A 12,418-nucleotide genomic window follows, 5' to 3' on the forward strand; every position below is an offset into this window, starting at 1 on the left:
TCAGATATTCATCCCTGGGAATGTTCAGGGCCAGGTAGGATGGGACTTTGAGCAACCTGATCTAGGTGGGAGGTGTCCCTATCCATGGCAGGAGAATTGGGCTGGATAGTCTTTAGGGTCCCTTCCAATCCAAACCATTCTGTCAGTTTATTCTATTATTTTACAATTTATTAAAAACAATCCTTTTGTTGTTTGTGTTTTTTATAAAGAGTATTTTCTTCACAAACTTGCCTTTCTGTTGGTACCATTCTGTTTTAAGTCAGGAAAATATGTGGGTTTTTATTTTTAAAAAAAAAGACACATTCCTCTGAGTAATATTAAAAAACAGTAACAAAATTATGTCTGAGCTTTTCAGACTTTACTTGGAAAATATCTGTTATTCATCTGCTTGGAAAATGACATAAGCCTTGCTCATGTTCTCTCTTTGGTGGAGTTTAGATAAATGTTGGTTCAATATTGATCTCCACTTGACTCTGAAAAAGCAGTCCCAGAGCTGTGTGCTTCTCAGAGCATCTCTGCCCACCAATTTGCCTGCTGGATTGTAAATGCCACAGCCAGGAGGTTCACTTCCATTCCTCTGCCACAAAAAATAAAAGCAGCCTCGTGACTGATTGCAAGTGATGGAGGGTAAAAGCTACAATGGTACAAATGTTTCATTTCCCTGCTGCATCCCTGCAGTGCTCCCTCAGGACGTGGCACAGATGCTGCACATGAGCCCTGAGTGTCCATGCCAGGCTGGTTCAGAGCTGACATGAGTGAGGAAGATGGCACAGCTTGGCTTTAAGGCTTTTTTCCCCCTACATTTTTTCCACATCTCTATCAGCTCAAATGCCATCTCTCAGCAGGTTTGTCCTGATGTGCTGCCCTGACCAGCAGCTGCTCAGTTATTGTTTGTTTTCCCCTTCCCAGCATCCTAAATCTCAGCATCTGCAGCTGGTGACAACCCTTTGCACCAGGGCTTTTATTATCATAAACAATCAGAGAATTCAGGTCCCAGCACTGGATATTACCAAGCAATTCATTCACTCGCCCAGAAAATTTTAAACACCATAAACAGATGACCAGGCAACCCTTTCCAGCCTCCTTTTCCAACTCTGATGTCTCACTTGCTGTCTGGGTGGGCCCATATTAAACACAGCCCCCCCTTCAATTTGTAACCACAGATTTGCTGAGAATGTTTTATTTTATTGCTCTGCACACAGCAAACCAGGCAGGGAGGGAAAGGTACGGGAAATTACAGAGCTGAAAGCTGAAAGCTGTGCTGGCCTCTCCTTTGGTGTGCCTTGTCTAGAAAGCCACAAGAGAAAGATGTAATCCCTCCAGGTTTTGAGTCAACAGATACAGCAGCTGGGCCTGAGAAGGGACAGTTACACTGATGATGGAGTCTTGAAGGCTTCTCTTGGTGAGAAATACCTGTTGTCCATTTCCTCCAACACATCTGAATGCAGGAGGTACACAAGCTTCCCAAAATAAATCTGGGCAGGTAAAGGTGGGAGAAGCAGGAATTTCGCACCAAAACAGAGTTAGAGTGGCAGAAAAAGAGTCTCTGCTGATGTTTTTTTACCAGATGTTTTGGCCAATGATTTTAACAGCAAGATCTACCAAACTGGAGTTAACAACCTTTAGCCTGGCTGTGATTGATATCCAAAACTTTACAGAGAGGTTTAAGGCCCATTGTTTCTTGTTAGCAAAAAGAGAATTAAGTTCTTTATAGGGGGATATGGCAAATTCCTCTCTATTCATGCTGTAAGAGCCTGTCTCTGCAGTGTGCAGATTGAGGGAGAGATCAAACACTGCATGTACGCACAGTCACTGCCTTTTGCAAGGGAGAAGGTGAAAGCCAATTTCAATTGCATTAGCTGCAAGTGCCTGACCCAGAGAACCACGGTGCTCACAAATGGAAACAGATCCCAGGGCAATAGACAAGCTGTAATGGACATGCAACAGGTTCCAGGCCTGTTAGCACAGATATCTCTCCTTCCATTTGCCATGATCTGAATGTCAGCACATTATCATCCCAGTCCAGACCCATCTAGAAAAGACTGGTTTTAATTTGCTCCACAGAATGGGTGCAAGCTCTGAACATCACTCATACCTGATAAGGGCTCATGCTCCAAGACCAGCAAATCCAGCTGCTTCTGTGGTGACTCTTCTTCTTCTTCATCTTCTTCTTCCTTTTATGTTGCATTTCCCAATAGAAAGCAGGAAAAAAATAAAAGGAGGGAAAATGCAAACCATTAAACTGTTTGTCAAAATGAGACAAAATGTTGAATAGTACTAATACCAGACAGAAACATGAATTGCATCAAAATCATCTTTCATCAAACACTCTTGTAACTCATGCCTAGCATGGAAGCAAGGCTCCCAACAGCCCTGTGTCAGGCATCACTCCCCATAATCCCAGTAGTACTTATGGAGGAGGTGAAGCTCCGAAATCATCAGATAATTACACAGCATTTGACTGAAAAAGCTGGCTGGAGCCACTTCTAAATCTAAGATTTAATGTTGACACTTGAACCCAATGTTGCCTGTCCCATGCTGAAGTCATTAAGCTTATTTTTCCATTTCAAAGGAGAAAGTTTCACTGGAATTATTCAACTTTTCCTTATTCAAATACTAACTCCTTTCCTTTGAAAAATCCATTGGTGCCAAGTACAGAGCATAGAAAAGGCTGGTTTGTTTGGGGTTTTTTTGTGATTTTGCCCATTGATAAGCGAATATCTTCAGCATTCAGAGGAAAAATCTGTTCACAGCCAAACTTCTGATTCACCACCTCAGATGTCTTTAGCTAGATCAGATGAGCCCTGCCCTCTGCTGTGCTAGCAATGGTGTGTCCAGCAGGACCAGGGCAAGCACTGTCCCCCTGTATTCAGCACTGGTAAGGCCTCACCTCAAATCCTGGGTTCAGTTTTGAGCCCCTTATGCCAAGAAGGACATTGAGGGACTGGAATGACTGCAGAAAAGGACAATGGAGCTGGGGAAGGGTCTGGAGCACAAATCTGGTGAAGAATATCTGGGGGTGTTTAGCCTGGATGAAAGGAGGCTGAGGAAGGAGCATCTTCCTCTCTACAACTCCCTGATAGGAGGGTGTAGCAGGGGGGAATCGGTCTCTTCTCCCAATTAACAAGTGATGGGACAAGAGGAAATGGTCTTGAGTTGCACCAGAGGAGGTTCATGTTGGATTTTAGGAGAAGTTTTTTTATCCTGAGAGCTGTCAAGCAGTGGAACTGATTGGTCAGGTGTCCTAGGTTGCAAGGCAATGTGTATTCTATTTGCCATCTGTTAGAGGTGGGGCATTTATCTTCTGTTCATTGGGCAGTTTTCTTTATCTCTTCCACAACCAATCCTCCCTCTGGGGAGATATCTGCTGATAATGGGCCAGTGAGTGTCACTGCCTGGCTGATAAATTTCCATCATCCCATTGGGAGATGCTCTGCCCAGGGGGAGGAGCCAAGCATTCCTACCTGGATATAATCTGGGATTTGGGACACAAGAACAGCCTTTCCACTGAGTTCCCAGAGCAACAACTGCCTTTTCCAGTGGATCTTTAGAGGAAAACTCCACCCTTCTACAGGATCCCTCCAACAGAACCACCCCTGACACTCCAGGAGGGCTGCAGCCACAATTCCAATTGGACTGCTACCAACACCCTGACCAACAGTGTGTCAGGTTGTGTTCTGACTCTGTCAGTGGTTTTTTGTTTTGTATTATTGCATGTATTTTGGGTGGGTTTTTTTCCTTTTCCTAATAAATTGTATTTCTGACGTGGGGTCTCTCACTGGTTTTGCTTTCAGACCAGAACACCAGGGAAGTGGCTGAGTCCTGAAGGTATTTAAAGGTGTGTTTAAAAGTATTTAAAAGGTATTTAAAGCTGTGTTGTTGTGGCACCTGGGGCCATGGCCATGAGTGTGAGCGAGGCAGCCCAGAGAGCTCTGTGCTGGCAGTGGCAAAGTGCCACAGAGCTGCTGGCAAGGCAGGGAGGTACTGCTGGACATAAAGCAGGCAGATCATATTCGTCTTTCAGAGTAGTGTTTCCAGATTAAATATAAGAGGGAAGCTCAGAGAGGTCAGAGGCTGAGATTGACTTTCAGAACAGTGCCTCTGACGTCCAAAGAGGGAGGACAGGCTTATTAAAAATGCAGTGTGGATTGCAAATCTGTCACACACCCAAGGCACCACGTGGAGGGGGAGGATGGATGGGGAGGTTATGGAGAACCTGCTGACAACAGCAGCCTCTCGAGTGACGGGTCAGTGAGCAGTTTGCTGCTATTCAGCATTGTTTTGACAGAAACTACACAAAGCAGCCGTGTGGGGGGCAAGGAGCAAATGTTCTCTTCCACTTGGAAGCTTCTTTAAAATCTTGTGGTGGGGAAAGAAGACCATGAATGAGAATTAAGTTCTGCATTGACTTAGGAAAATCAGTTCTGTGAGGCAGAACGGAAAGGGGAGAGAAGCAAAGTGGGAATTGTGGGGATGGAGGGGAGGAGATGGCAGCAGCAATGACAGAGAGGAAGAGCTGGCAATGCCACTGGGACATGCTGGGTGAAGGCTCCATCAGCTTCTGCCATCTCCCTGGCTTTCCACTGCTCTGGAGCACACCAGGTTCCACCTGCTGCACATTTCTTGGCCACAGAGAAAGTCCCTGTTGATGGTGCCCAGCACAAGGGTGTATGCCAAGAGGGAGCCACACCATCTGCAGGCAAAGGCTTTGCAAGCCCTGCACCATTTCAGTCCTTCTCATCATTCATCCCTCAGCAGCTCTCTGAGGGCTACCTCACCACCATGATGGCAGCACCATCAACTTGCTGCAAATTGAATCTTCCCCATGGAAAAATTCTGGATGGAAAGGTCTAAATAGGAAATTCTTCATGTTGGGGAAAATTCAAAAACAGTATTCATCAGACATTGAAAGCAGCAACTCTCAAAATGTTGCCAAGGTGCCTCACAGGTGTTTAGTTTGGGTTTGAGCTTATGGATGAATGGGGTATGCTATAAGTGTTCTGTTCTCATTTTACAGGTGATACTCTGTCTCTAAAACCATCTCCTTTTTTCAGGAAGTGGAAATTTCAGGCAAATTTTGGGGACACAGAAGCCAGATATCCTGGAAGGTACAGATCACAATGCAGTGGGGACTTGAGATCAGTCTTGTGAGTCTTTACTGCAGCAGACCAACATTTTGGGTTATTTCATGTAGCTGCAGGATGTAGCATCAAAGCATCCAAACAAGTGTAGCTCCCTGCTACAGGGGGCCACCACTCTCTCCTGAAAATTCAATCAGGATTTAGTATCTTGACTGTGGTGAGGCTCTGGAACAGGATGCCCAGAGAAGCTGCCCCATCCCTGGAAGTGTCCAAGGCCAGGCTTGATGGGGCAATGTGGGATTCCTTAGTCGGGAGCTGCTGGGCAGATCCAAGAGGAGAGTGTCACTTTTCTGCTTTTTTATTTTTAAAAATAAATTACTTTCTGTATCTACCAGAAAAGCAGTAAAGGGAAGCTAGGAGAGAAGCCATGTGGAGTAACAGATTCCCTGCCAGTAAGTGCTGGGAATATCTTCTCCATTCCATCTCCCAAGGATGAGAGGAAGGAAAGTGGTCGCCTCTCCATCAGGCACAGGTTCAGCTTGGCTTGGACCTTGTTGCAGACAGCTTTTATGAAAAATCCTTTCCTTAGGATTTTTCCTCCTGAGAAGCTGGGAGGCCTCAGGAACAAAATGTAAACAATGGTTATCTGCTGCTGTGGAATGCAACAGGTGGATCTGTGAGTGGTCTCATGTGGTTGTTTCTAATTAATGGCCAATCACAGTCAGCTGGCTCGGACAGAGAGTCCGAGCCACAAACCTTTGTTATCATTCTTTGCTATTCTATTCTTAGCTAGCCTTCTGATGAAATCCTTTCTTCTATTCTTTTAGTTTAGTTTTTATATAATATATATCATAAAATAATAAATCAAGCCTTCTGAAACATGGAGTCAGATCCTCATCTCTTCCCTCATCCTAAGACCCCTGTGAACACCATCACAGGATCCAGGTAAACTTTCCCAGAGTATCAATGACTCTGGAGGTTGCAAGAACCAAGCTTGTGTCGCTCCTTGCAGGGAGGATCACACACTCAGCCCAAAGCTGGGATGGTGTGCCCAACCCAGATGGATCAGGGAACAATGGGACAAGCAGAGCCTGAGTGCTCCTCCCTGTCAGGATGGGCTGGTGAGGGAGGGCTGGTGTGGTTAATGCCAAGGGGATGAAATAATGTCTTGAATGAAAGCACCAGGATAGGCAAGAGCCATATTTATGGGTGTGCAGGGCAAGTAACATTTCATACATATTTCAGCACTTCCAAGATAAAAAGAAAAGGTTTTCTTACATGCCTCGTGGAAGAGATAAGAGGATTTATAATAGCTACATTTCTGGCCTATAATCCTTGGAAATGAGTATATTTGCTCCATATGCCAACTATGACAGAGACAGGCTACATGATCAGCTCATTCCATCATGTAATTTGGGCTGTAATAATTAAAGCTGAGCTTTCTGTTTCCCCTTGGCCCAGCAGAGCATGCAGCTGTATCACCCTGCAAAGAAATGGTCATGTAGCTGAGAGCCGGCCACAGTTTTATCAGTGGGGTGCACAACCCTCACCCCAGGCCTTGGCCCTTTACCTCTCCTCTCTTCTGCTGTGCCCCACCTCCTCTGGTAAAGTCACCTCTGGCTTCCCACCACCACACCTGGTTTAAATTCTGCAGCACTCTTCTCATAGGAGAGTTATTTGGGAATCTGTCCAGCAGGCACTCGTCACCTCCATTCCTCTCATTGAGAATCTGGGCAGAGGTTTGGCACAAGGGGAGAGAGCTGGGGAGCAGAGCCCTTTGCCCCCACACAGAGACACAGGCTGGAAGGGCTCTGCCTGGGGGAGAGGTTGAAAAGGAAGCCCAAGGCTGTGGTAAGTGGTAGATGAGTGACCAGCCAAGAAACCTGAACAAAGGATCAATAAACCTCCTGATTCATGTCCCAGGTCCATGTCAGGGGAAGGGGACAGATGATAGCAGGACTGTGGCTCTGTTTGGACTTTCAGCTTTGGTTGTTACATGTTTCTGATGTGCTTCTGCAGCTTGTAGACAAACCACAGAATTTTCTTCTTGGCAGAAAATCTGCCTTTGTGCTTCTCTAACATAGACTGTGTCTCTTCAGTCCCTGACAAAGAACAAAACCCACTGAGTCTCCAGGGATCGAAGTAAAGCCTGGAGAAAGCTGTGGGATGCTGAAAAAGCCACTGATAGCAGGATGCACAGGAAGGATGGAGGATGGGTGTTCACACAGGTCCTGTCTGCTCTATCTTTTCAGTGCCCACCAGGCCAGCAGGGAGCACTTGATCTGACAGATGGTTTCCTTCAGCCTGGACAAGCCATGGGGGACATCCCACACACGCACACTTCAGCTTCCGCTCCCAGGCTCTCCTAAACCCCACCAAGGGACCCCTCTGCCCTTTCACACAAACGCCTGGAGGCCAGAACTGCCCTCAAAGTGTCCACATCCTCATCTGAGAGCTGTCAGAATGACTGCTCCTGAGCAGAAAGGACTTGGGGCTTGTTCAGACACAAACTTGGCAGGGAGGTGCCACTGTGAAGGTCACTCAGAATCCCATGTTTGTAGCATGATCATCACCACTGTGAGCTCCCAATAATTTAGAATAGTTGATGCATTATTCATGCAAACTTGGGATTGCCCCCAGGGACCGCAGGACAGGTGACAAAAGCCAAGCCAGGCTCCCTAATCCAGGCCCCAGGGTTGGTGAGGTGTGACAGTGTTCACAGGGGTTTTTGGATGAGGGAAGAGACGAGGATCTGACTCCATGTTTCAGAAGGCTTGATTTATTATTTTATGATATATATTACATTAAAACTATATATATACTAAAACAATAGAAGAAAGGATTTCCTCAGAAGGCTAGCTAAGAATAGAATAGGATGGAATAATAACAAAGGTTTGTGGCTGGACTCTCTGTCTGAGCCAGCTGACTGTGATTGGCCATTAATTAGAAACAACCACATGAGACCACTCACAGATGCACCTGTTGCATTCCACAGCAGCAGATAATCAATGTTTACATTTTGTTCCTGAGGCCTCCCAGCTTCTCAGGAGGAAAAATCCTAAGGAAAGGATTTTTCACAAAGGATGTCTGCGACAGTGAGGCACAAATCAGCCATTCTGGGTGTCAGATGGAATCTCTGCCTTTTAGATGGTGGACAGGGGAGTGTCTCTAATCCAGCCAGACTGGCACTGTTTGTTGTGGTTCACCTTGATAAACCCATGTATAAATACTTCACCTGCCCAGGGCTACAGCTGGTTTTAGTGGGATCCCAACAGGTGCTCAATTCTGGGCATATAAAACTTGATATAAGCTAAAAAAGAAAACCCCATCCTACCCCATCAGCAAAGGCACCAACCTCACCTCAAGGTCAGCAAACAGCTGATGGGGCACACTGCCATCCATCCCTCACCCAGATCAGAGCTCTCTGAGCAGGATATTCCCCTTTAATTTAAGGTGTGGGTCTAAAGCAAGCACATTTCTCCATTAGCAGTGCAAGTCACACAGCCCAAAAGCATGTGGGAGCCAGAGGCTGCTCTTGGTTTGGGGTTTTCAGATCCAGAAGAAGCTTCCAGATGTGTCCTGAGCTTCCCATTGCTGCAGGATCTGAGCTCCTTCTGCATAAAATCAACAGCAAGTCAGTGGGGAATTTCCTGGACTTATTTGCTTTATCTCTTTTCTTTTTTTTTAATGTACAAATAGGTGTATAGAAATAAATACTATTTCTCAAAATTATACTTGAGAAAGTTTTGGGGTTTTTTGGTTGTTTTTTTTGGTTTTTTGTTGTTTTTTTTTTTTTTTGAGAGGATTCACTTCTCACCTCATTTATTTTGAGGCTGTTAGAGTTACAAGGTTAGTGGCAAAGCCAGCACTGCAAAGTGGCTTTGGGAAGGGTTCTCTTTATGGTAGAATGGCTTTTCACAAAGAAAGGTGGCATTTTGGAGGGGTTGGAAGCCAGTCAAACTGGTCTTGCCTGATCGCTTCTCGAAGTTCACTCCCTCTTGCTGGTTTTCCTCAAGGAAGAATGCTTTGTCACAAGCTCTCCCCAGCCCTGCCCTAGGCTTTGTTATCAAATGCTGAAGCCCATGTAAACAGCTTTTGTACTTTCTGCCTGGAAAACCTCTTTGTCCTCTCACAGAAACATTTTCTCACAACTTCTTTGGGCAGAAACCACTTTCCAGTTGAAATAAAAGCCTCACTTTGTCTGTCTCTAAGCCTTTTGATTGTATTAAAAGGCACTGGATGCATCAACAAAATTTTAATTCCACCTCAAGATAACAAAGGCCTCTCAAACACTTAACTCTAATGTCTCTGCTTGGAATCAGGTTTCAGCCTCCATCCTGTTTGTCAAAAACAGAAAGTCAGTCCTGATCTTCCACCCTCTGGGTCTCAAAGGTGGCCATGAGAGTAAACTGGGCCTGCAATTATTGAGCATCTCTGAATTGAGAAAGGGTTTGTAGCAACAAACTGAATGAAGGGGAGGGGGGAAGATCCCTGGTCTTACAATAAATGCAAGATTTAAAAAAAAAAAAAAAAGAAAAACATTACTGTGGACATGGAATTTTATCAATTTCTTGCAGAAATTAGTATATTTATGGAAATTTTTGAAGGCTTTTCCAATTGGACCACTTTGGAGGAAAATGAAATTTTGCAGCTTTTTGTTTTCCCAGAAATGATATACCTACCAGCAATAGACTGTGATTTACAGACAGCTTGTCTATAACCAACTCACTGCCACAACACAGCACATTCCCTGTCTGAACTTGTTGATTTCCATGGTTGTTCCCTATCCTGATTTCTGCCTTTCCTGCAATATTTGCTCTGTACTTGCAAAAAGACACATGAGCTCCTGAGTACAAGCTGAATCCCACTCACCCAAAACAGAATTTACTGCCAATCACCTGAAATAGCCACATTTTTAATAATGACAGAGTGGCTAAACCTGTAAGGACAGTAGGAGTTAAATTAAAGCTACTTGTCATTACTTTAGAAAGATAAGGAGACAGGAGGCACCAACAGGAACTATTGCTTAATATTTGTACAAAAGGTAAATTCCTTTATTATTCCTTTTCTGTGGCTTTTACAGCATCATCATGAATTTTCCCTAAATCTGAAAGGGAGGACAGAGCTCACAAAAATGTATTACAGGTGACAAACAGCTCAAGCAAAACAGGGCCATGAGCTGGGGCCAGATATTTGCCACTGGGGAGCCTGGTGAAAGCTTTCTCTGCCTAAAGGAGCAGCTCAGAGGCAGAGCACAGGAGATCCATCCAAAAACTGGCAGGAAAATATCAACTCAGGAGTTTGTGGCTAGTGGGAACAGGAAATTTAGGATTGGAGCTGGACACAGGCAGAGGGATGAGCCAGGTCTCCCTGTCTGCTCTCAGCACATCCAGGTACTTTTCTATGGAGGGGACACAAAAATAGATCATGGTTATGACAATAGCAGTATTTACATGCCAGTATAATATTTTCTGAAAAATCCCTTTGCCAGGATTTGTTCTCCTGGGAAGCTGAGAAGCCTCAGAGAAAAAGGAAAAACAATATGATCTCATTTTCCTCTCCTGTGTTTTGCTGCTTTGGAATGTGGTTGGAGATTGGTTATCCAACAGGTTTGATTGGTTTCATGTGAATTGTTTTAACTTAATGACCAATCACCATCAGCTGTGTCGGACTCTGAGGAGTCAGTCACGAGTTTTTCATTAGTATCTTGTTAAACCTTCTGTCTGTATCTTTCCTCTATTCTTTAGGATAGTTTTAGTATAGCATTATTTAATATAATATCATAAAATAATAAATTAGCCTTCTAAGAACATGGAGTCAGATTCTAAATTCCTCCTTCATCCTGGGGACCCAAAAAATACCACATTTGCCCGCATTTTTCACAAAGAACAAGTAATGTTGGCTTCTTTACTCATTTCTTTACTTTCATTAACATTTGCCTAAAGTCCTGTCCTTGAGACATTTAGTTTCTAGGAACAGTTGCCTCCAACTTCCTCTGCATCCCACACTACTTCTGGTGATCCTGCCAGTGTATGACTGTATTTGACAGACTGGATATTTAAGGAACACAGTCTAGAAGATAATTTCCTTGAATAAAAATATTCCCTCACCTCCTCACTCTTGCTGTGTGTTTTGGTGCCAAGGGAAGGCACTGCTGGCTCTGTGGAACTGGAAAAGGAGCAGATGTGGCACTTTGTGATATGGTTTAGTGGGCCCAGTGGTGCTGAATCAAGGGTTGGACTTGATCTTGGAGGTCTTCTCTAACCTTAATTATTCTATGATTCCACACCATAGACAAAGACAGGCAAGCAGGGTTGCCCAAAGCAAAAAAGCAAAGTTGAAAGCAAAAGGGGAAGAGGAAGAGGAAAAGAAAGGAAATCCTCATGAAATCCTCATTTATATATTTGTCCTTGATACAGCAATAGTGCCAGATGTGAGGCAAAGTTGTGCAACGCTGCAAAGGGCTCTGCAATAAGAATTGAGAAAGCAGAAGCTGCTGGTTTCTGTGGTTTAAGCCAGCTGCCATACACCCAGGAATGGAAAATATCCCACAGCAGGGCTGCTCCTGCCTGCTCTGAGGCTGCTGACACCCCAGCATGTGCTGCAGGTGCTTCTCCAAACTCACAGGGACACCCAGAGTGAGGAGCCCTCATGGAACTCCCCCCTTTTCCCTGGGACACCCCCAGACCCACTCATTCTTCTCCCTCCTCTGAAAGCCCCTTTGCCCCTGGGCTGCTGCAGGTGTCAGAGCTCCAGCATCAGCTGCACATTAACTGCACCAGAGGAGTGGAGGAACATGAAAAATGGCAAAAAAGAGGGATACAGGCTCTGTGTCACCCCTCAGTTCTCCTCTGATTGATGTGGGGGGCATTGGGGATGCACAGCACAGCTTCCAAGGAGGAACAGCTCCTCAAGGCACTGACACAGCAATGAGGGCAGCAGCACTGCCTGCACCCCAGCTGCACAAGGGGTCTCTGCAGGAGCAGAGCTTGGGTAAGAGGGGTCTGTTGTAAATGCAGGTTCAGCAACGAGGGGAGGGAATGATGCATCTGACTGACTCCATGTTCTCAGAGGCTAATGTATTACTATATTATATTATATTGTATTATATTATATTTTGTGTTATTAATATTATAATAATTATAATATTATACTATTAGTATTATTTATTATTTAGTAATATATATAATATTATTTAGTATTATATATATTATATAATATATATTAATACTATACTAATTATAATATTATACTATTAGTATTTATTACTTTATGATACTATATTATATTAAAGAATACTATACTAAATTATTTTATACTAAATTTTATATTATTAA

At 44.3% G+C, this 12,418-nt stretch overlaps 1 protein-coding gene across 1 annotated transcript in view; it reads right to left on the reverse strand.

The window, feature by feature from the left end:
- FAM107B (family with sequence similarity 107 member B) overlaps positions 1–12,418 on the reverse strand; it is a 128,271-nt gene that overhangs the window by 90,466 nt on the left and 25,387 nt on the right. The window contains exon 2 of the mRNA XM_054287527.1: positions 2,096–2,174. The gene's annotated coding sequence lies outside the window, so the exon portion shown is untranslated. The remainder of the gene's footprint in view (positions 1–2,095; positions 2,175–12,418) is intronic.

The sequence above is a fragment of the Melozone crissalis genome, unplaced genomic scaffold (genome assembly GCF_028551555.1).
Source record: "Melozone crissalis strain CALT ecotype California unplaced genomic scaffold, PUWL_Pcris_2 ptg000059l_1, whole genome shotgun sequence".
Lineage (NCBI taxonomy): Eukaryota > Metazoa > Chordata > Aves > Passeriformes > Passerellidae > Melozone > Melozone crissalis.